General features: G+C 47.1%; 1 long non-coding RNA gene across 1 annotated transcript; it reads right to left on the bottom strand.

Annotated features, from left to right (window-relative positions):
• Positions 1-1,061: 1,061 nt before the first annotated feature.
• LOC138848478 (uncharacterized) lies at positions 1,062-24,000 on the bottom strand. The gene is made up of 2 exons (XR_011386304.1): positions 22,750-24,000; positions 1,062-10,734 (listed from the first exon to the last, which is right to left on the bottom strand). It is a non-coding gene; the product is annotated as an uncharacterized lncRNA (long non-coding RNA).
• Between the last annotated feature and the right edge of the window lie 1,091 nt (positions 24,001-25,091).

Raw genomic sequence — 25,091 nt, 5'->3', positions numbered from 1 at the left:
ATCAAAGATTAGAACTAAAACATGCCACAGAAAGTCTGTATGAGAGTTCAGGAAATAACTTGATGCTCAGAATTCACACCATAGTCTTAACAGCTGTGTCTCAGAAAAATAATCTATCTGAATACAAGGGCACTTCAAAACATTCGTGGGAAATGGAAAGAAAAGATAAGTTTAGGGGCTGAGTGTTGTGGCACAGTGATTTATGCTGCCACCTGCAACACTGGCATCCCATATGAGTGCTGTTTCAAATCCCAGCTGCTCCATTTCTAGTCCAGCTCCCTGCTAATGTGCCTGGGAGAGCAGCTGAAGACAGCCCAAGTGCTTGGGCCCTTGTCATTTCTTTCTCTCCCTCTATCTCTCTCTCTATAACTCTGAAATTCAAGTAAAAATAAATACTTTTTAAAAAAAATATTTATTTATTTGAAAGGCAAAGTTACAGAGAGGAAGAAACAGAGAGAGAGAGAGTAATCTTCTCTCTACCGGTTCACTCTCCATATGGCCACAATGGCCAGGGCTGGGCCAGACCGAAGCCAGGAGCTCTATCCGGGAACCAAAATAAACTCATCTCTTTTGTTTTTAAGATTTATTTACTGGGGGCCATCACAGGCCTAGTGGGCTAAGCCTCCCCCTGAGGCTCCAGCATCCCATGTGGGTTCTAGTTCTGGCTGCTTTTCTTCCCACCCAGCTCTCTATTATGATTGGGAAGCACTGAAAGATGGCCCAAGTGCTTGGGCCCCTACTCCCACGTGGGAGACCCAGAAGAAGCTCCCGGCTCCTGGCTTCGGACTGGCTCAGCTCCAGCCACTGGGGCCATTTGGGGAGTGAACCAACGGATAGAAGACCTCTCTCTGTTACTCTACCTCTTCAGCGTGAGGATGGTGACTGCGCGGCACAGCGTCCCAAAGGGGTCAAAGGGGCAACGGGTGTATGGCAGCGCCTGTGAGAACCACCCACATCCTCACATGGCACAGGGCCCAGCAGAAGGGAGAAGACACTGCAGACTCCCCGCATCAAGGGTGGGTGCAGGAAATAAAGGCAGCCGTGTGAGCATCTGGGCTGGGGGAAAGCAGGTGTCATGGTGTAGCCCAAAGAGTGTGTGCAGGCCACTGAGACAGGAAGCAGGGCATCAGCCCTGATGGCCCTCCGTGTGTTAGGCTTCCCGGAGACCCAGGACCAATCAGACGCGTCTGGACATGTGTTAAGCACTCAACGTGAAGACGTTGGCCCACACCACAGTGGGGGCTGGCGAGTGCACAGGCCGCAGAGTGGGCCAGCAGGCGGAGACCCAGGCAAGGGCTGATGCTGTAGGCTGAGTGCAAAGACAGGTGGCGGCAGGACTCCCCCTCCGTCCCAGGACAGCGCTTGTCTTGGAGTCCCCGCTCACATCAGGGAGGGTGATCTGCGCTCCTCAGTCTGACCCATCTCGGTGCTAATTCCATCTACAACTACCTTTACAGCAGCATCTAGACTGCTGTTTAACCAAATTCCAAGCCTCGGTGACACAAAACTGACGGCGAGGCCCACCCTTCCTCCCGGCCCTTCCTCCATTGTTCCGCAGGTCTGGAATGAGGCTGGGAGTCCTGCAGTCCGGCAGGTGGGGAGGACATGCTGTGGGGCGTCTGTGGTTATTGCCTGGGAGCTATCATGTGGGAACGGCCGGATGCCATGCGGCGTGTGCATGCCTCCGTGTCCTGACGATGACACATCCCTGTACGTGCCTCCGTGTCCTGACGCTGACACATCCCCATCACCGCTGGAGCCCCGACCCCAGGCCTCAGCCTTCAGAGTCCCCAAGAACAAAGGAGGCTTGTTTATTTTTTGTTGTTTTTATTGTAAGAAGAAAATATCAAAGCTCCCTAATTTTTCTCTTTCCTGGGAGAAAGCGAAGATTGATTTTTTTTTTCAGCAACCTCTAAACTTTACATTTCTTCTGAATAAAAATGTGTGCTTCCAGGGAAGGGAAACGGTGAGTCCTCGCCAACAAGACTGCCATGTGCAATGGCTGCAAAGGGGAGACTGGTGGGTGTGTCGGGATGAGCCTTCCTGCAACCTGATTCTCCTGTGTGGGCGTGTCTGAATTTACTGCTTACCTGTGTGTCACTGTCAGTTTCATGAGTCAGCCTATTTTACCCCAGAGTCAGTGACAGCTGAGTAATGACCTGGGAGGAAGCAAGGCACATGTGCCCTTGAACTCAAGGGCTTTAATGAAACCCAGTGAACTCTGCCCTGAAGCATTTGGACTTGAGTCACAATTCTGTAATTAAGTACTGACATTTTGCCAGCAATGAGGAGCATAATTTAGTTCAGTATGTTTGCCAAAATTACTCATCAATTTCTGAATTGGAAATGTGTGTGTGTATTTCTCATTGAAAGCCATAGTTTAGAATTGCTGTGGTTCGAGGCCGGCGCCACGGCTCACTAGGCTAATCCTCTGCCTTGTGGTGCCGGCACACCGGGTTCTAGTCCCGGTCGGGGCGCCGGATTCTGTCCCGGTTGCCCCTCTTCCAGGCCAGCTCTCTGCTGTGGCCCGGGAGTGCAGTGGAGGATGGCCCGAGTACTTGGGTCCTGCACCCCATGGGAGACCAAGATAAGTACCTGGCTCCTGCCATCAGATCAGCACGGTGCACCGGCCGCAGCGCACCAGCCGCGGTGGCCATAGGAGGGTGAACCAATGGCAAAAAGGAAGACCTTTCTCTCTGTCTGTCTCTCTCTCACTGTCCACTCTGCCTGTCAAAAAAAAAAAAAAAAAAAAAAGAAAGAAAGAAAATGAATGATCTTGGGCTAGTGCCATGACATGGTGGGTAAAGTTGCTGCCTGCAGTTCCGGTATCCCATATGGACACTGGTTTCGGTCCCGGCTGCTCCACCTCTGATGCAGCTCCCTGCTAATGCACCTGGGAAAGCAGAGGAAGATGGCCCAAGTCCTTGGACCCTTGCACCCATGTGGGAGACCTAAATGAATAGCCTGTTTCCTGGCTTCAGTGAGGCCCAGCCCTGGCTGATGCAGCCAATTGGGGAGTGAACCAGCAGATGGAAGATCTCTCTGTATGTCCCTTTCTCTCTGTAACTGTCTTTCAAATAAATAAATAAATGAAAGGAAGAAAGAAAGAAAGAGAGAGAGAGAAAGAAAGAAAGAAAGAGAAAATAAGTGGATGATTTCCTCCAAGGAAGCAGATACAGAAGTAAGAGAAGCTATTGAATACAGAACTTTGGGGAATGCTTATTCTTGGGACAAAAGAAAGGACAAAGGATGGGAAAAAAGAGGTAGAAAAACTTTGCCACCACCATACTGGAAAAGAAACCCAAGAACAGTACATGCCAGTGGTCAAACACCTTCAAGACTTCAAGAAGGACAGCCACAGAAATGTCTTCTCAGACTTTGGAGATATTTAGTGATTTTCAGGAATGTAGATCCTTGAGGGGACAGGTCAGGATCCTCAGAAGATTTATATATATAAAATCTGTTTGAAAGAAGGAGAGAGAGAGAGAGGTTCCATTCCCTAGTACACCTCCCAAATGCCTGCAACAGCCATGGCTGGGCCAGGCTGAAACCGGGGTACTTGGAACTCAGTCCAGCACTCCCATGAGAGTGGAAGGAACCCAAGTACCCAGGAAGCAACCAACAGAGGCCGCTGTTGCAGACTGTGAGAAGAAGTCAACCAGCCACAGAAACACGGAGAATAAGCAGAGTCAGATTTTTAAAATACACTGCGGGGGAGTAGTGGGAGAGAAGGCCGGGTATTAGCTAACTGCCCCACGTGGGTCAGAACCTGGGAGATACATATCTGATGCAGATTGCCACTGGCTAGGGACTTTTCCATCACTTATTGCTAGGGATTTTTCCTCAGTGACTTCCTTATTGCTGGGGGCTTTCTCATTGTCCTGGGGCCCAGTGACCTCCACATCAAGTACTTGAGTTGACACTTGCTGCTTCCCAGGCTGTGGATTAGCAGGAAGCTAGAATCAGGAGCAGAGGCGGGGCTTGAACCCAGGCACTTCGAGATGGAATGCAGTTGCCCCAAGTGGTGGCTTCAGCACTGCACCCCAGCGTACAGGGGTTAGGTGCAGACCAGTGAGGAGGAAGCAGAGGTGACAACTACAAAAAGATTGACCTTTCAGAAATTTCTATTGAAAAAAATGAGAAAGGGGTATGTAAGCCTTAGCAAATTATAAAATCTTTGTGTGTTTGCTTATAGGGATAGAAGATACACAATAGATGCTCAGTAAATTCATAAGTAAGTTAAAATAATGTCTAAGCTTTATTTTATACTTTCTATTTCAAGTACTAGTGTAAGCACTTTATGAATGTCAGCTCATTTATTATTTCCAACAATCCTACATGAAGTGTTCTTACTATTCTCATCATCTTATTTGTATGTATAAGGAAACTGAGTCCAAAAAGTTTACGTCACGTGCCCAAGTCTGCTTTTAAGCTTCACACTCTTGCCCGTAATGATAGGTTTGAAGCTCAGAGATAAGATATTTAGAGGTTTTTATTTTAAAATTTAAATACAGGGGTGTATGTTTGGCATAGCTGTTAGGTCGCTGTTTGGACATCCACATCCCTTATTAGAGTGCTTGGTCTGAGTCCCAGCTCCTCTGCTTCCAATCCAGCTTCCTGCTAATGTGCACCCTCGGAGGCAACAGGTGATGGCTCAAGTGCTTGGTACCTGCCACCCACAAGGGAGATCCAGATAGAGTTCCTGGCTCCTTCTGGCTTCAGCCCAGCCCAGCCCTGGCTGTTAGGGGCCTTTGGGAGTGAACCAGTGGTGAAAGATCTCTCTCCATCTGTTTCTCTGTCTCTCTGCCTTTCAAATAAAATGAAAATGAATAATTCAAAAAATTTACGTACAAAGTAAATTGCATTAATCACGAATGATTTAACCTATCATCCAGGGACTGGAGAAGACAGTGAAGGAGTTAGGAAGAAATTCATACAGATTTATAAGATTAAAAAGCATTATTAGCATTAAGTTTCTTCCTCACTTCTGTATCTCAGCAGCCAGCACGATGTGCCATGGCATTTCCATAAATGTCTGTTGAAGAAAACGTAAGTCACTTAAAGCATGAATAATTAGGACTAGATTGATAACATTAATAATGCCTACATAACTTTTAATAATGATAAAAAGGGAGTAGGCATTTAGCTGAGCAGGTGAGACACCTGGTCCCATATCAGAGTACTTGGGTTCAAACCCAGCTCTGACTCCTACTCCAGCTTCCTGCTCATGCACACCCTGGGAGGCAGTGCTGACGGCTCACGTAACTGGTTCCTGCCACCCACATGAGAGACCTGGATTGAGTTCCTGGCTCCTGGCTAGCTGTTGCAGGCAGTTGAGAAGTAAACGAGAAAACAGGATCCTCTCTCTCTCTCTCTCTCTTTCTCTCTCTCTCTCTCTCTCTGCCTCTCAATTACATTCAAACATTTTTAAATAGAGATGAAAAGGAAGTAGTGAAAGAAAATCAGATATTTTAGAAAACCATGTTCTGTTTTGCCTCGTTTAGTCTTCACATGAAGCTTGCTTCTTTCTAAAGTGATACTGGTTATGTGGAGCCAGGTCTCTTGAGACCAAGCGGTCTCTGAAATAAAAGGGTTTCGTGAGCCCTTACAGATGCCAGCCAGCAAAGTCCAGGTCCTGGGATGAGTTCCCACAACTACCAACCGTCGGGGCTGGAAACCTAAGAGCCAAGAGCATTTTTATGACAGTTTGGGGAAGGAAAGCATGAACTATGTATTGGTTATAAACGAGAGGTGGGACAGTGTGAAGCAGGGAAAGGTTGGGGGAGGAGGACAGAACTCAAGGCCTGGTTGGGGTTAGCAGTCTGCAAAGTGTATGACTCAAGTCAGCCACCAGGTATTTCAAGTCAAGGTTTGAGCTTACATTCAGGAAAGTGGAATGGTTTTAGCTCAAAGCTGTCACTTTGCTAACCTCCCTTATGTCTTCCCTCTCCTACCCTCCAGCCCTTGGTAGTTAAATTCAGAACATCTTGGTGGCCAGTATTGTGGCACAATGGGTTGAGCCATCAAGCCTTCAGCATTCCATATGGAGTGCTGGTTCTAGTCCCAACTGCTCCACTTCCCATCCAGCTTCCTGCTGATACACCTGGGAAGGCAGTGGAAGATGGCCCAAGTCCTTGGGTCCCTGCACCCATGTGGGAGACCAGGATGGAGTTTCTGGCTCCTGGCTTCAACCTGACTCAGCGCTGGCTGCTGGGAGCATTTAGGGAGTGATCCAGTGGATGGAAGATTGTTTGCTGGCATACTCTCTCTGCCTTTCTCTCCCACGCTGTCAAATAAATAAATAAATAATAATCTTTTTTAAAAATTTAAGATGTCTCATAATTTTTCTTTTATCATTTATCAGCCCCAAATCAGCTTCCATCATTTTCGGCTCCTTAAGAGTTTTTGCAGTTCTTTCATTGTTCGTTTTTGACGTTGTTTTTTTTTTTTTTTTCTTTCAAATGACCCATGTTGCTGAAACAGCAGAGGGAGCTGAGCTTAATGAGCTGAAGTTGCTGCCATCATCATCCATGCTTTCAAAATACCATTGTCTGAAAACCAGTCACATTGCTTGTCCACTCCTCGGGAAACACGGCTTGAACAGAGTTGGGGTGCACCAGCGAAGAGGAGGGCCCCGGTGCCAGGTGTTAAAGAGAGGGTAGCAGCAGTGAGCAGCGGCTCTCTGGGTGGAGAAAGGCTGCCTCGTCCTGTAACACACTCCAGAGCAGGCCTGAGGGGCCGCAGCTGGTGGCCCAAGTATTTGGTCCCTGACAGCCACATGGGAGACCCAAATGGAGTTCCCAGCTTTGGATGGGAAGCACAGGAGCCGGGACTCAGACTGGCTCCGGTATGGGATGTGGGCGTCCCAAGCAGGGGCTCAACCCTCTGAGCTACAATGCCCGCCCCACCTTTAAACGGAACAAAAATACCATTTCAGGGATTAAAATAAGTTTCAGATTTTTGTAAAATATTGTATATTGTCTCCTTCCCTGACTTATCATGCTAAATAAATGAAATGTTTCTCTCCGCCTATTCGTCTTGCTAGTCCACTTACTAACTCATACTCCTACCTTATTGTTTTTTAAAAAAATACCTATTTGTTTGAAAGGCAGAGTTACAGAAAGAGAGAGAAGGAGAGACAGATTTTTCACCTGCTGGCTCACTCCCCAAATGGCCACAAATGGCTAGGGTGATGCCAGGAGCTTCTTCCTGGTCTCTCACATGTGTGAGACTTGGGCTATCCTCCACTGCTTTCCCAGGCACTTTATTTAGCAGGGGGCTGGATCAGAAGTGGAACAGTCAGACTTGAACCAGCGCCCATATGGGATTCTGGCTCTGCAGGCTGTAGCTTAACCCAGTGTGCCACAGCATCCCACTCCTACCTTATTCTAAAAGTGGCATAGCCAAAGCTACACAGTTAGTCACTAGTGGATTAAGTGACAGTCTTAATTTCTTGATTCCCATTTATTGATCCAGACATTAAATATTTTTTTCTGAAATACTAGGGAGATTTCTCACTAAGAATTATTCATTCATTTATTCATTTGAAGGACAGAGAAAGAGTGTTACAATACTGAATCACTTTCCAAATTCTTGCAATGGGTCAAGGCTGGGATATGCTGAAGCCAGGAGCCAGAAATCCAATGGAGGTCTCCTTCATGGGTGGCAGGGACCCAACTACTTGAGCTGTCACCTGCCGCTTCCCATGGTGTACATTAGCCGGAAGCTGGAATTGGAAGTGGAGCTGGGGTTCGAACCCAGCTACTCCAGATATGAGACATGGTTAGCCCCAGTGGTAGCCTAACCACCAGCGCAAACACCTGGCCCCTCAGTCCATCTTATTTATTAATGCCATAGCTGCTAATACAGAAGGTGTCAGTGCATCTGTTTTTATTAATATGCCAAAAATATTTGCTTCCCGACATCTGTCATTTTGAATCACTATGAACATAAACCACAGACATCGTCTGCGATGATAGGGCAAAGGGGATTGGGGCTGCTTGAAATTCCCTCCCAGTTTAATTTCACGGTTTATAAAGGCCTTGTTTTCTTCCACAATAAGCATGGGGGAAAATAATTAATAGCTATCTTCTGTGTGATAAAATTACTACAAATTTAAAAAGTTATGAATTGAAAACAATTATGTGACAGGAGCATGAGCAATGTAGAACTAATGAAACAAAATTAATCAAAGCTACTGATAGATTTTTTTTTTTAAGATTTATTTATTTGAAAGGCAGAGTTATAGAGAGGCAGAGGCAAAAAGAGAGAGAGGTCTTCCATCCACTGGTTCACTCCCCAGTGGCTGCAACGGCCAGAGCTGGGCCAGGCCAAAGCCAGGAACCAGGAACTTCTTCCAGGTCTCCCACATGAGTGCAGGGGCCCAAGCCCTGGGGCCATCTTCCACTGCTTTCCCAGGCCACAACAGAGAGCTGGATCGGAACTGGAACAGCTGGGACTTGAACCAGTGGCCATATGGGATGCTAGCACTGCAGGCGGCGGCTTTACCTACTATGCCACAGAGCCCGCCCTGAGAGATCATTTTTTAAATTTTTATTTATTTTATTTATTTGAGAGGCAGATGGGGCCAGCATTGTGGTGTAGCAGGTAAAAACACTGCCTGCAATGCCAGCATCCCATGGGGACGCTGATTTGTGTTCTGGCGGCTCCACTTCTGATCCAACTCTTTGCTAATTCACCTGGGAAAGCAATGGAAGATGACCCCAGTGCTTGGGCTCCTGCACCTGCATGGGAGACCAGGAAGAAGCTCTTGGCTCCTGGCTTCGGATCAGCCCAGCTCTGGCTGTTGCAGCCATGTGGGGAGTGAACCAGCAGATGGAAAGATCTTTCTCTCTCTCTGACTCTGTCTGTCTGTAACTCTACCTCTCAAATAAATAATAAAATATTTTTAAAAATAGAAAAAGAAAGGCAGAGACACAGAGAGGAAGAGAGAAGAGATAGACCTGTAGAAAACTCACCCGTCTATTGGTCCATTCCTCCAAGTCAAAGCCAGGAATTGGGAACTCAAGATTTCCCATAGAGATGGCAGAAACTCAACTACTGATGCCATCGCAACTGCCTCCCAGGGTGTGCATTAGCAGGAAGCTGGAGTTGGGAGCAGAGCCAGGACTCGATCCCAGGCACTCTCATAGAGGATGTGGGCATCCCAAGCAGTGCCTTACCTGCTGTGCCAAGTGCCTGCCCCTAAGCGATGGTTTTGTTTTATAGTTATTTGTTTTGGTTTCTTGAGCACAGACCATCTGAAGATACTTGGCAAAACCTGGAATTATGGGGCCGCCGTTGTGGCGCAGAGGGTTAAGCTGTTGCCTGCTACACCAGCATCACTTATGAGTGTTGGTTTGAGTCCTGGCTGCTCCTCTTCAGACCTAATTCCCTGATAATGTGCCTTGGAAAGCAGTGGAGGTTGGCCCAAGAACTTGGGCCCTTGCAGCCCGTGTGGGAGACCTGAATGGAGTTCCTGGTTCCTGACTTTGGTCTTGTCCATCCCCGGCCATTGAGGGCATTTAGAGAGTGAACCAGCAGATAGAAGATCTCTATCTCTCTCTCTGTAACTCTTACTTTCAAATAAATAAATAAATCTTAAAAAAAAAAAAACCTTGGAATTATAATTCAGAAGGCTGTCTGAAGAAGGTGTCTCAATGAGTTTTCTGCTGCTGTGACAAAATACCTGGTGTTGGGTAGTTTGCAAAGAACAAAAGCTTATCTAGCTCATGGCTTTGGAGACATGCAGCATGGCTGTGGCTCTGGTGTGGACCCCATGTGTGCACCACTCACGGCAGATGGCATCATGACAGGAGTGCACGGCAGAGGGAGAGATCACCAAGGCAGGCAGGAAGCTGAGGAGCAGTTCAGAGGTCAGGCTCACTCCTACCACAGCCTTCTCAGGAGAACTAACCAGGGGCCCATGAGAACCGCATGTCTTCCTCCCATGAGAACCGCATGTCTTCCTTCCGCGGGCTGCACCCTCAATGACGTAATTACTTCCTGCTAAGCCCTGCTTTGTAAAGCTTTCATTCCACCTCCCAACAGCACCATGCTGAGGATCATGCTCCCAACACACAAGCCTCTGCTGAACCACAGCGGCAGGCTCACAGACACGTGCGGCGCCTGTGTTGAGTTGTATTGTCAGGTATGTGGCTGGGAAGCTCATCAGGACCCGTAGGAAAATTGAGCTGCCCCAACCCAACATGTTACAACTATTGATGCGAACATGTCACATGGTGGTGAACGTGATGATAATGATGCCAGTTAAAAATTAGGCTCAGGCTGCTCACGGCTGGACAGCCAGTGCACCAGGAAGGAGAACTGATGCCAGGGAACAGAAGTATCCAAGAGGCCACTTGGGGGCAGAGAGGACCTTATGAGTTCCAAAAGCACTGTTCCCAATTCACAAGTTAGCAGGAGGAGTTCTGAAAGGAGAAAGGGAAGGTAGAGGGCAGTCAGGAACAAGGGAACAAGGACAGGGCTGGCTGTGCGTCGGCCCCTGGCCAGGCGAGGAGGGGCTGGCTGGACTCACAGTGTTACTGTCATCCTGCAGTCATAAATCCAGTCCTCCGGTCACGCTCACCAGGGTGGGCCTGGTCACTTTGCAACTGCGGTTGGCTTTCTTAAGGCCAGTGTCTGGAATATCCATGCAAGCATTATTTATCTATTGAACTGAGCAAGCACTGTAACTAGTCACCAGCCAGGCCTTTAGCTTTAGTTCATCAGAATCTGAAAAGGAAACAAAAATGTATTTAGTAGCTGGTAAAGCTGCTTCCTGAAGTGCCGGCATCCCATATGGGCACCAGTTCGAGTCCTGGATGCTCCACTTCTGATCCAGCTCTCTGCTATGGCCTGGGAAAGCAGTAGAAGATGGCCCAAGTCCTTGGGTCCCTGCACCCGCATGGGAGACCCAGAAGAAGCTCCTGGCTCCTGGCTTCAGAACGGCGCAGCCAGTTGGAGAGTGAACCAGCGGATGGAAGACCTTTCTCTCTCTGCCTCTCCTCTCTGTGTGTAACTCTGACTTTCAAATAAATAAATAAATAAATAAATCTAAAAAAAAAAAAAAAAAAAAGTTTAGCTAGTATTTCCCTACTGGGAGTTGATGATTGGAAACAGCCAAGGAGGACTCTCTAGATGTTCCTTTTCACATAAAATCAATGAGAAAATGGCAGAACATTGTCAGAGCTCATCTTTTCTTTTTTCCAGAACTCTGGACATTCAGTGTAAGGCTCACAGGAATCCGGGAGTGTTTATTCCAGGAAGTTGACGCAATCCTGGTAAGAACAACCAGCTTATGGCACTTGAATCTGTCCTACTGCCATCGCCAGCTCTGTGTTAGCACTGAAAACAAGCGACCGTCCAATCACACTGAAAACTGGCAGCCAGGCAACCACCAGAGGAGGCAAAATAGGTTGGCGCGCCTCAACGCCGCTTTCCTGGATGCTAGGTGGTTCCCTGGGAGACCCCGCGTGCCAGACTGTCTTTATTTAAACCAACTCTGAGCTCACCTGGTGCCAAAGCCTCTCCCTGAGGACATTTGTCAAAACATTAAAAAGCAATTGCTTAACTTTGTAGCTTCTTAGGGTAGTAGCTAACAGTTGGGGGCAAACAATAGGCCTCCCAAAGCATTTTAAAGAAAAGCTGGAGGAGGAGATATCGCGGGGCTTTGAAAAGACCAGGCATATTCCTGGGACTCCACACGTGTGGGGCTGTGTGCATGCCCAGCGTGTGCATTTCTTCAGACAGGCCTGAGAAAGCCCGCGGTTCCCACCCCTGGCTGATGCTGAAGCTCCGCACAGGGAGGAGGGGAGAGCCAACCCAGAGTCCTCTACTGTCAGGCCGAGTATTGAAGGTGTGCCTCCTGTGTACAGATTGCTCACTGGCGAAGAGTAGAGGACTGCTGCCTCCCTGTGTTTAAAGAAAGCTCTCTTGGTGCCGGTGCTGTGGTGTAGCGGGTGAAGCCGCTACCTGCAGTGCCGGCATCCCATATGGGCGCCGGTTTGAGTCCCGGCTGCTCTACTTCCAATCCACCTCTCTGCTAGGGCCTGGGAAAGAAGTAGAAGACAGCCCAAGTGTTTGGGCTCCTGCACCAGCATGGGAGACCGGGAAGAAGCTCCTGGCTCCTGGCTTCGGATCGGCGCAGCTCCAGCCGTTGTGGCCAATTGGAGAGTGAACCAGCAGATGGAGGACCTCTCTCTCTGTCTCTCCTTTCTCTATGTAACTCTAACTTTCAAATGAATAAATAAATCTTAAAAAGAAAAAAATCTCTCTCTAATCATAAGCTTATGGAACCAGAATTTCAGTGGCCACGTAAGACAAAAAATTCAGACTTTATGGAACTATTTCAGCAGAGTTACTAAACAATAAAAATACACACACTGGCAGTAAGAACAAACTCCAGGGGGTGGGGAGAAGCTGATTTCCAGAGTCATAGGATTAAAAGTGTACAATTTTCAGTGAAAACTTAGGAGATATGCCAAGAAACAAGAGTGTTCACAGTCAAGATAGAAGTAATCAACAGAAACCACCCCTCAGGAAGCCCAGATGTTGAACTTACTAAATAGAGATTTAAATCAGCTATTTCTAATTTGTCAAAAACTAGAGGAAACCACATTTAAAGAAGTAAAAGCAAAAATACAAAACGAAGTCAAGAATGTTAATATAGAAATGGAAATGAGAAAAAAAGAGAGATTCTGGAGATAAAAATTTACAATAATTGAAATTTAAAAGTCACTGAATTGTCTCAATAGAAAAATTTGAGCCAGAAGAAGAATAAGAAAACTAAAGACAGCTTAGTGGAGATTATCCAGTGTGAGGAACAGAAAGGAAAAAAGAATGAAAAAAGAGAAGAGCCTCAGTGACCCGTGGGACATCATCAAATGTGCAAACCTGTGTGCGCTAGGAATCCTGGAGGGACAGGAGAGACAGAAGGGAGCTGAAAAGTGTGACACAATAATACTGAAAATCCCCAAATTCGCTAGCAAGCATTTGTCTGCACATCTAAGAAGAGTAACAAGTTGTAAGTGGAATAAGCTCAGACGCATATGTGGACACCTCACAATCTAACATCAACATCTGATGACAAAGGGAGTGTTTGTAACATTATTTATGTATGGGGGGGGGGGGTCCATCCCCTGGTTTACTCCCTAAATGCCCACAACAGCCACGACTCCCACCTCAGCTGCTGCAGGCATTTGAAGAGTAAACTAGTGGATGGGAACTCTCTCCAATAAATAAATAAAATCATCTTTAATGCTGGCGCCGTGGCTCACTAGGCTAATCCTCCGCCTTGCGGCACCAGCACACGGGGTTCTAGTCCCGGTAGCTCCGGCCGTAGTGGCCATTTGGGGGTTGAACCAACGGAAAAGGAAGACCTTTCTCTCTGCCTCTCTCTCACTAACTCTGCCTGTCAAAAAAAATCATCTTTAAAAATTCCTTTCTTGGTTTCCATTATTTTCTCTACTGCTTTTCCTGTTTTATTGATTTCTGCTGTTATCTTTGTATTGCCTTTCTGCTGTTTGATTTGAGCTTAATTTGCTTTCCCCGCCTCATTTCATAAAATAGAGGGTTGCATGATTGATTTTTCACTGCTCTTTGTTGTAATATAAGCAGTCAGTGCTCTGATTTCCCAGTAAGCCATATTTTATTTTCAGTCCACAATTTTTGAAACTTTGGATTCCATTTTTGTTCAACGCAAAAGCAATTCTAATTTTCCTTGTGACTCCTTCTCTTATCCTTGGATTATGTAGAATATTGTTTGATTTTTAGATATTTGGGGATTTTCCAGATAGCTTTTCATTAAAGCTTTCTCGTTTAGTTCTCCATTGTTCAGGCAATACACGCTATAATTTTGAGCCATTTAGATTTATTGAGCTTTGCTTCATGTTCTTATGTGTCAGAAAAAAAGGGTGTTTTCCTCTGCTCTCAAGCAGAACAATCAACACAGAAGACTTCTGTGACTCCAAAGGTCTGGGGGTTTCTCTCTACGAGCAACAAGCAAGCTACCCTGAGCAGCAGACACCAGCCGGGTGCCCTCACTCCACTTCAGACGTGACACCATCTGCCTGGAGCAGCATCAGCTTCCACAGGTGGAGGGCTCCCCCCAGGGAATGCTGAAACCAAGCCAACTCAATGGTCACTAAGAGCACAGCCAAGAGGACCCAGCCTGCCACTCTGAGCCCAAGATGACCTTGCCTGCCCTTTAGGACCCAAAGGAGTTCACTGAATTGAGAGAGTGGCACCAGAACCAAGAAGTAATTTGTCCAGCGGGGTTTTTTTAGGGGAATTCCAGGTCCAGACAGGGTAGCTTCAGGTTTGGGGCACATGGTAACCACCACCTGCATGTAGTACCCCCAGATCAATTGAAGCCCACCTGGCCACCATGAAAATGTCCTAAAGAACATGGCGTCACTGACCAATCAAAAGAAAGTCACGAGTACCACTGAGCAGCCAGGAACTTGGACATGTGCTGAATTGCAGTCTATAATAACCTTTACCCCTGACCCCTTGGAAAGCCTGGGGAATTACACTTAATTCCCTGCCTGGCTCCTCGCTCTGTGCTTTTCAGATAAATACCTATGTTCTTCCATTACTCCAACATCAGTTACTGTGCACTGGGTGAACAGATCTAAGCAAATCCTTCAGTTAGCTTGGGGAGTTATTCTGTAACACTGCCCCATTTCAGTCCCAGTCAAGTCTAGGCCTCCAGAACTTGTGATTAACTGGCTAAAAATTGGGGTTGCCATAACCCCCTCTTCAGGTTTCATTAATTTGCAAGAGTGGCTCAAAGAAACACTATGCTTACCTTGAGCAGTTTGTTATCAAGGACACTGTAAAGGATACAAATAAGCAGCCTACTGAAAGCAGACACAGGGTGAGGTCTGCGGTGATCCTGAACGCAGGAGCTTCTGTCCCCACGGAGCTGGGGTGTGCCCTCCTCCTAGCATGTGGACGAGCACTTGTTCACCTTCTTAGGAGCCTCCGCATGGTCAGTGGCCAGAAGCTCTCCAAACCCCATCCTCCTGGTTTTTTATGGAGACTTTATTACATCAGTGTGATTGCTAATAAACTGGGTGGGAAACCCAGCAAAGCCTGTCTGTTCATATTCTGCAGCATTGCTCCCTGGCAGGTTCGGGATAGGATCCTGCTAGAGTGAAGTTTATGGTCTGTCACCTGAGCTTCCATGGCCTGCCTCATAGAGGGGTTTTGAGCCGGAAACTGTATATGTTGTACACACACAGAGACACATACACACAGACACACTCACACTCACACACACACAGACACATACACTCACACACACGCACACACACACGCAGAAAAGATGGCTTGAGTTTGAGTGCTTGAGTGGGATGGCCGGCGCCATGGCTCACTAGGCTAATCCTCTGCCTGCGGCGCCGGATTCTGTCCTGGTTGCTCCTCTTCCAGTCCAGCTCTCTGCTGTGGCCCAGGAGTGCAGTGGATGATGGCCCAAGTCTTTGGGCCCCGCACCCGCATGGGAGACCAGGAGGAAGCACCTTGCTCCTGGCTTCGGATCGGTGCAGCGGGCCGGCCGTGGCGGCCATTTCAGGGGTGAACCAATGGAAGGAAGACCTTTCTCTCTGTCTCTCTCTCTCTGCCTAACTCTGCCTGTCAAAAAAAAAAAAAAAAATCACTTTGTGGGATGGGGAGGTGGGCAGGGAAGTAGGAGCAGTGAATCCCATTAGGGTAGGTGTGGAGCTGACACCGGTGGTTGGGCCATGGGGTCACCTGGCTTCCGGCCATGGCGGTGGGGGCTAGAGCCTAGGATGGTGTCAGGGTGTAGATCGCGCCATTGATAAGACTGCACCATTTTACTAACTTTCCCCCCTTTTGTTTTTTATAAAGCAGGAGTTGTATGGGATTACATTAGTCCCAAAAGCCCAGGACAGGTAGAGGGATGATGATCTGTCTTAAGAGCTACTTCCTGGCGACACGGGGCGACAAGATACTCTCTGCTGGCATGGAGTGGTCTCAGGTCACTGTCTCCTGGGTGGGGAGCCAAGTATAACCCTGTAGCAGCATTTGGCTTGCTGTTTTGTAAATTCATTTATTAAGTCATGAAAAGTTCTACTTTTAACATTTTTGTTTTCAATTGATATTAAAAGCAACATTAGTCCCTATTGGCAAATGAAATCTCATCATTATTGATAATTTTTAAACTTTAGAAGAATTAAAGTGTTTCTGGGGCTGGCACTGTGGCATAGCAGGTAAAGCTGCTGCCTGTGGTGCCAGCATCCCATATGGGTGCCGGTTCGAGTCCCAGCTGCTCTACTTCCGATCGCTCTCTGCTATGGCCTGGGAAAGCAGTGGAAGATGGCTCAAGTCCTTGGGCCCCTACACTCGCCTGGGAGACCCAGAAAAAGCTCCTGGCTCCTGGCTTTGGATCGGTGCAGTTCCAGCCATTGTGGCCGATTGGGGAGTGAACCAGCAAGTGGAAGAACTCTTTCTCTCTCTGCCTCTCCTTCTCTCTCTGTGTAACTCTGACTTTCAAATAAATAAATATATCTTTTAAAAAAGAGTGTTTCTGGAACTAAGAACTTACAACAACACAGGGATATATTTCTTTTTCTTTCTTTCTTTTTTTTTTTTTTTTTTTTTTTTTGACAGGCAGAGTGGACAGTGAGAGAGAGAGAGACAGAGAGGAAGGTCTTCCTTTTTCCGTTGGTTCACCCCCCAAGTAGCCGCTGTGGCCGGCGCACCGCACTGATCTGAAACAGGAGCCAAGTGCTTCTCCTGGTCTCCCATGTGGGTACAGGGCCCAAGCACTTGGGCCATCCTCCACTGCACTCCTGGGCCACAGCAGAGAGCTGGACTGGAAGAGGAGCAACTGGGACAGAACCTGGTGTGCCGGCACCGCAGGAGGAGGATTAGCCTATTGAGCCACGGCGTCAGCCCCTTTCTTTCTTTTTGTTAAAGATTTATTTATTTATTTGAGAGGGAGAGCTACAGAGAGAGAGAGAGAGAGAGAGAGAGAGAGGTCTTCCATCTCCTGATTCACTCCCCAAATGACTGCAGCAGCTGGAGCTGGGCTTATCTGAAGCCAGGAGCCAGGAGCTTCTTTCAGGTCTCCCATGTGGGTGCAGGGGCCCAAACACTTGGGCCATCTTCTACTGTTTTCCCAGGCCATAGCAGAGAGCTGGATTGGAAGTGGAGCAGCAGGGACTCGAACCGGCACACATATGGGATGCTGACGCCGCAGGCAGAGGCTTAACCTACTACACCACAGCACCAGCCCTGGGATATATTTTTGATAAATTAATTTAAAATATAAATTTTAGCACATCTAGAGGTGATGATTTTCATGGAATGATTTTTCTAAAAAAGATTCAACTCATCATATAGGTTAGCTTTGCATACATCTGAATTTGATTTTAAATGTAAATTTACCCTCATTGGTATTTTAAGATTTTCCATGACATTTACCCTAACTTGTTGAGGTTAAAATTAGCTTCATGAGGGCCTGGCTTTGTGGCGTAGCTGGTAAGGCCTGACATCCCATGTAGGGGCCGCTTTGTGTCCCAGCTGCTCCACTTCTAGTTCAGCTCCCTGCTAATGGCTGCAAAAGCAGCAGAAGACGGCCCAAGTGTTTGGGCCTCTGCACTCACATGGGAGGCCTGGATGAAGCTCCTGGCTCCTGGCTTCGGTCTAGCCTAGCCATGGCAGTTGCAGCCGTCTAGGGAGTATAGCAGCATGTGGAAGAGTTCTCTCTGTCTCTCCCTCTCAGTAACTCTGCTTTTCAAAAAAAATTTTTTAATTGTTTCATGATTTTTATATAATTTTTTAAGATTTATTTATTTGAAAGACAGAGTTACAGAGAGAGGCAGAGACAGAGAGAGAGGTCTTCCATCTGCTGGTTCACTCCCCAGATGGCCGCAAGGGCTGGAACTGCGCCAATCCGAAGCCAGGAGCCGGGAGCTTCTTCCGGGTCTCCCATGTGGGGGCAGGGGCCCAAGAACTTGGAGGCCATCTTCTACTGCTATCCCAGGCCACAGCAAAGAGCTGGATCAGAACAGGAGCAGCCGGGACTCGAACCTGCGCCCACATGGGATGCTGGCGCTGCAGGCCAGGGCTTTAACCCGCTCCACCATAGCACCAGCCCCCAGATTTTTATATAATTTAAATCACTTATTTATGCATTCTATAATTATATCTTCAAATTATGAGGAAACTTTAATTTTAAAATTTTTTTCATTAATAATTAGTTCACTGAAATTTATTAAAAAATACCATTTTCTATTCTAAAAATGAAATGACCTTTAAAGTTTAATTTCTAAGGTGGTGGATATTTACTTTGCAGTGTTCCAATAGTTTAAAAAAAAACACCACACACACACACAGATTTCACATAGAATTCTTTGAAAATTCTAACAACTTCCTGACATGGTCTCTTTTTTTTTTTTTTTTTTTTTTTTTTTTTTTTGACAGGCAGAGTGGACAGTGAGAGAGAGAGAGACAGAGAGAAAGGTCTTCCTTTGCCATTGGTTCACCCTCCAGTGGCCGCTGCAGCCGGCGCACCGCGCTGATCCGAAGGCAGGAGCCAGGTGCTTCTCCTGGTCTCCCATGGGGTGCAGGGCCCAAGCACTTGGGCCATCCTCCACTGCACTCCTGGGCCACAGCAGAGAGCTGGCCTGGAAGAGGGGCAACCGGGACAGAATCCGGCGCCCCGACCGGGACTAGAACCCGGTGTGCCAGCGCCGCAGGCAGAGGATTAGCCTAGTGAGCCGTGGCGCCGGCCTCTCAGTATGCTTTTCGTCTGTAACAAAGTTTATTGCCTTATCACCTGCAGTTCCTGTCCCAGCTCTCAGGTAAGAGTTAACATTTGTGTAGACAATGCAGAGATGGGCTCCAGAGAGAGGACTGAGAACCAGCACTGTCCCATATGGAACCTCTCCTCTTTCACTACCACTGCTTCCAAGGTACCACTGAAGCTCATGGTGTGCCTGGCTGCCTGGCCGTGGCTCAGTGCCTGGGCCCCTGGCATATTTCCACTGCTAATATGCATGTTCTATTTGACTTCCAAAACACAAATTCAAAGATAAAGGTGTTGAGCATAAATAAACAAAAGGATTTCAAGATAACAATGAAACAAACCAAACATGATACCGACTGAAAGAAATTAGTCATAAAAAAAAAAAAAACCTCAAACATAATAGGACCCACTTATATGAAACCAAATCACACATCATAAAGCCAACCATTTCACTTGCTGGTTTAGTACCTGTGGTGCCATCCCTCTCAACAGCTCCTGAGAGCCCCTAGGGGTGGGAGTAGGCATCTTTTACATCATGCACACCCCTCTGCGGTCATCCAGTGCAGTCACCCCCTCTCCTCCTCCTTCCCTGCTGTGTCGGGAAGTCCTCCCAAGGTGGCTGAGACCGTCTTCTCCACAGGCTTTTGAGACCATCGCTCCACAGCACCAACGGGACTGCTACTTCCTATCAACATGCTGCTGTTTTCCCAGGACTGACCTCCGTGCATGAACAAAGGGCTGACACCCCTTCAAAAACAGGACCATTCTTCTTCATGACCCCCCACCTGTTCTCTCCGCCAGGTGGTGTCTACAAGGTTGGGATTCAGGCTACATTCAAAAGATGGTCTGCTAGCAAGGTAAGGGTTACAATCTAAGGAGAAGACACATTTGGGTACTGTGTTATTCTATGGCTAAGCTGTAACATTCCAGAGAAGTTAACATGACAGGAAAACAAAGCATTGCTGAAGTTTTCCTGCATATTCCTGATAAGACTTGTGTGTGTGGGCTTTGCTCTACATGGAGTTTGTCCTCCAGAAGTTCATGAGCTGAAAGCTTGGTCCTCAGGGTGGCAAAGTTGGGAGGCGGTGGAACCGTGATGAGGTGAGACCTGATGGGAGATGTCCCAGTCATTGGAAGCATTGCCTTCAGGAAGGATTAATGCTGCTCTTGCGCCCTGAGTTAGTTCCTGCAAGAATGGACTGGCATGCAAAGAATGACCCTGGCCCAAGTCTTTCTCACTTGCTACGTGATTTCTGCCACGTGTGTTCCCTCCACTGCCGTGCTATATACCACGAGGCCCTCCCCAGACTCAGACAGATGCTGGTGCCATGCTCTTGGACCTTGTGGGTGACTCTGTAGGACTGCCTGCCCTGCCCATGCAGGAGGTTGGGAGGGACCCCACAGCCCAGCTGCTGGCAGGCGGCAGGAGCTGCGGCCCATTTCCCCCATCCCCCCTTTCTTGTTGGAAGCCTTGTGGCTGTGCCTTTACGATTGAGATGGATAAACAGAGCCGATAAGCAACTCCCACATTCCAGATGTGGGCCAGTTGCACAAAGGAGCCCAGGGGCCTACATGGCCTACGTGACCTATAAGTCGATTGGTTAGGGGTCTTTTGGCACGCTGCCCCTTCTACCCTATAGAATTGCTGTTACTACCCCAGGTTTTTTCTTCCCCTCTTGCCCTATAAAAGTCTGTGTGTGATTGCTAATAAATGGACATGCTCATCAGGCCTGTCTCCAGTATTTCTTGTCAAGAGATGCCGTTGTTCTTCTACCTTGACAGCTGAGGGTCTCACACAGAGACTTCAAGACCTAAATAAACCTCTTTCTTTTTCACATTGCCCGGCCTCAGGCATTTTGTTATGGCAACCGAGTGTAGACTAAGACAGTCCTCATCAATGAAGCACAGGTGTAACCTCAGGGAGTCACTGGAAGCCAGTGCTCATTGCCCAGTGGATCATGCAGCATCTTGAGTAATGATGCTATCAGCACTAAATAAGTGCAGGGAGCTACAGAGAGAAGACCTCGATAGCCATCAGCACATTTGGGTTCTGAAGAGCCATGCTATTTGAGTTTTTTGTTGTTGTTGTTTTGACAGGCAGAGTGGACAGTGAGAGAGAGAGACAGAGAGAAAGGTCTTCCTTTGCCATTGGTTCACCCTCCAATGGCTGCTGCGGCCGGCCACCGTGCTGATCCGAAGCCAGGAGCCAGGTACTTATCCTGGTCTCCCATGGGGTGCAGGGCCCAAGCACTTGGGCCATCCTCCACTGCCTTTCCAGGCCACAGCAGAGAGCTGGCCTGGAAGAGGGGCAACCGGGACAGAATCCGGCGCCCTGACCGGGACTAGAACCCGGTGCGCCGGTGCCACAGGCAGAGGATTAACCTATTGAGCCACGGCGCCGGCCTGCTATTTGATTTTTAGCAACACTACTTTTACTCTTGATGGAAAATGTGAAAGTAGCCAGGAACAGGGTACTTGACAATAAAGAACAGAAAGAGATGATTTCTGGACCTGAATAAAAAAAGATGGTTCTTGGACATGAAAAGAAATTTTGTATGCATCAAATAGACAAACACTTTAGTCTCTATTCTCTAGCCAGTATTCTATATATTCATCAATATGTCAACCACTACACCATATGCAGGCCCATGTATTTTGCAGTGTGTTCTTAAAATCCAGACAAGGGACATATAGAATCATATTTCCCCAGAACTCCCAAGCTGTTCGCGGTAGGAGCAGCTCTGACCTCCCCTGGGAGACTGGAAGCTGCTGCTGCTTTTTTTTTTTTTCTTTAAAGATTTATTTTATTTATTTGAAAGAATTACACAGAGAGGTAGAGCCAGAGAGAGAGAGAAGTCTTCCATCCGCTGGTTCACTCCCCAAATGACTACGATGGCCAGAGCTGAACTGATCCAAAGCCAGGAGCCAGGAGCTTCTTCCCAGTTTCCCACTGGTGCAGGGGCCCAAGGACTTGGGCCATCTGCTACTGCTTTCACAGACCATAGCAGAGAGCCGGATCAGAAGTGGAGCAGCTGGGACTCAAACCGGTGCCCATATAGGATGCCAACACTGCAGGCTGGGACTTTAACCCACTGTGCCACAGCACCGATCTCTGTAAGCTTCTTGAGGGTAGGAATTGTGTCTGTTTTGCATACTATGTATGTATCCCTGGTAATGTTGAATTGAACTGACTCTTCCGCACAGATCATCTGCTAATGAAATCCATAGGTCTTTCGAAATGACTGTTTTGTAAAGAAACTGTTTGGATGCTATTGCAATAATTGTGGCTTGGAAGCTGTTTTGTAAAACAGAGATTTCTATATTAGTATTTGACATCCACCAAGTTGGAATCAATTCTCTCTTCTCAGATTCAGATTACAGAATGCCTGCCCTGTTTCAGACACTTTTGCATACATTATTTCCATTCAGGATTCTGAAATTATTAGACCGTCTGGGTGTGCAGGGAAGTAAACAGACATGAAAGATTGGTGTTATATTAGCAGAACAAGCGAGACAACACAGCACCTGTGTTTCTAGGGCATTTGTTGCCAGTCTGGGCCTCTGTGTTCCCTTCTCTGGCACCTCCTCTTGCCTCTGCACCCCATGCTACAATGTTTTGCTCATAAATCCTTCACATCCTTCCAACCGGTCTGTTATTGCTTTCAGGGCGCTTTTTCTCACACATATCAGTTGATGAGGGTCACCTACAGATTATGATAGTGACAACTAAGCCGACCCTGTCACTGCTACAGCCAGTGCTGTAACTACTAATCCTGAAGCAATGAGATAATATCATGTATGAGAATGATTACTGGCAAATAAGCTGCCCAGCTCTGTAAAAGTTGGCTGAGGTTATGTCTGCACCTGAGGCCCGAGTGTCCTTCATGGACAGTGAGTCATCGCACGTGGAAGTGCCCCAATGAGGTGTCCCCCATCTCTCTGTAGCCCAAGACTCCATGCAAATATCTCCTTACCAGAGTTCTAGCTGGGTAGTCGTTTGGAAGACTTGAAAGTATGCAGAGCATTTATTTTTGGGTAGTCTGGAAGCCCTGACCACCCAGGACATTCTTCGTTGAGCCATCACCAGGTGAATGCTGTATGAACTTCGCTGAAGCGTCCCGGGCAGTCTCTTCAGAACACTCCCATCCGACTGTGTCGGCAGGACCACGCTGGACGCATGCTGTGTGCAAATGTCAGAGCGAACTCTCTGCTAATCCAGAAAAGCCTGACTAAAACACCACACACGCTAGCACCCACGGTCTGTGTCATAATTCATACCCACACTTTCAAGTAGGATTTTAAAATGATCGCACAACATGTGTAAGGGACAGAGAAACTTCTATGATTGTATATGACACGACTTTTTCTTAAAGAAAACTTTTGTGTTGAGTGTTTATCAAATGATAACTGGGTACATAAATTGTGGTATGTGTGTATAATGAGTACTATGTGTCAATAAAAAGAAACAAAATTCTGACACATGATAGGACACAAGTAAACCTTGAAAACATTACACTTAGTGAAATAAGCCACCTCTCAAAAGATCACATATCATAAGAGCTGTTTGTAGGCAATGTCCAGAATCAGTAAATCTGTACAGATAGTACGTGGTTATTGGCTGCACAATCTGGTGGAATGTATGAAAAAACTCTCAATTGTCTATTTTAAAGGGGTGGCTTGTGTGATACTTACATTTTGTCTCAATAAAGCTATAAAATGTTCATTTGAGGTTTTAAAGTGTCAGTGGTTTCCTATAAATTACAATTTAACTCTAAATATCACAAGAATCTCTGTTCAGAACTGGGGCACGAGATCAATAACTCCAGGTTAAGGCCACAGGCATAGTACTCAACACGACCAGCAAAAAGGGCAACGTTATAAATAGTCTGGTCTGGCCCCTCTCCTGCCTGTAACATGACTACTGCTCTTCTCTGGCATCCTGTCAGATTCTGGGGTGAGGATCTAAAGAAAGCTGTTAGGACACTGGGGGAGGGTGGAACTAGTGCAGTGGGCCATGCTCGTAGAAGCAGAAGCTTATAAATCAAGCTGGAAGTTGGTGAATCTGCAAGAGTTATGGCTGTGTGAAAATGTGCTAACTCAACTGTAAGTTGATCCTGCACCAAACTGAGCTCCATCTTCTTACACAGCAGTGTTTAAGCCGTCAGGCCTAGCCTTGGGAGAACTCAGTGTGGTGTGTGAGTGCTGCCTGAGACAGCACACAGTGGCCTCCAGCTCGCTTGCAGGAGAGATGGGAGAGGTTATCTCACACATCTTCTGCCAAAGCCATGGAAGAGGCTTGCAAAAATTAATTGCTAAATAGCTTACTAAACCAGTCATCAGTGTAGCACTCAGGCTGCTGCTGGGGACGCCTGCATCCCATACCAGAGTGCCTAGGTTTCAGATTTGGCTCCACTTGACCCAGTTGACATTTCTAAAGCATACCACCCCAACAGCAAAACACACTTTTTTCTTCCCAGTGCATCACTCAGGATTCTTACTAGCCCTAAAGCTTCAATAGAATGGTAGCTAGTTCTCTCACAAGACATTGGGGCCTGGCATTATGGCACAGCACAGTAAGTTGCTTCTTGCAACGCTGGCAGAGTTCTGGTTCAAGTCCTGGTTCCATCCTAGCTACTCCTCTTCCAGTCAAGTTCAATCCATCTTCCTGCTAATGTACCTGGGAAGGAAGTGGAAAAGGGCCCAAGTGTTTGGGTCCCTGCCACCCACATGGAAGATCCAGACGGCGTGGCAGGCTCCTGGCTCTGGCCTGGCCCAGCACCAGCCATTGTGGCCAGTTAGGGAGTGAACCAGTAGACAGGGACTCTCTTCACCCCCCACCCCCCCCACCCCGCCCTTTCTATCATTCTTTCAAATTAATAAAAATCAAGATTTTAAAAATTAAAAATAAAGCGTATGAGAAGACCATTTACGTTAGAGACTGAGCTTGCATCCTTGGGAGCCCTGGAACCAGTTCTCCACGGATAGTGAAGAGCAACTGCACGTGATGTTTTTTCACATTGCTTTGGGGAACTAACTTGAGACCAACTTACTGATTTAATTATAACAGGAATTCATGACTCTGTGTTACCAAAAATCAAAGTAAAATCAAATTCTGTCTGACTAAACAGAAGGCGAAGTATAAGAAGCAGTCAGTGATGAAGCCATGAAAAAAAAAGTCATCATGGCTGAAAGCCCAGAAATATGCCAAGTATGTAGTCAAACGGGGACAGTCTGGAATACAATTTAATCTGGAGTCACAAAATTAAAATGTTTTAGCTGATTGTGATCAATGCTGATCCCCTAATTCTGTTAATTC

The sequence above is a fragment of the Oryctolagus cuniculus genome, chromosome 2, assembly GCF_964237555.1.
Source record: "Oryctolagus cuniculus chromosome 2, mOryCun1.1, whole genome shotgun sequence".
NCBI lineage: Eukaryota > Metazoa > Chordata > Mammalia > Lagomorpha > Leporidae > Oryctolagus > Oryctolagus cuniculus.
Note: the sequence above shows the minus strand (reverse complement) of the source record. Positions and strands in the feature narration are given on the sequence as shown.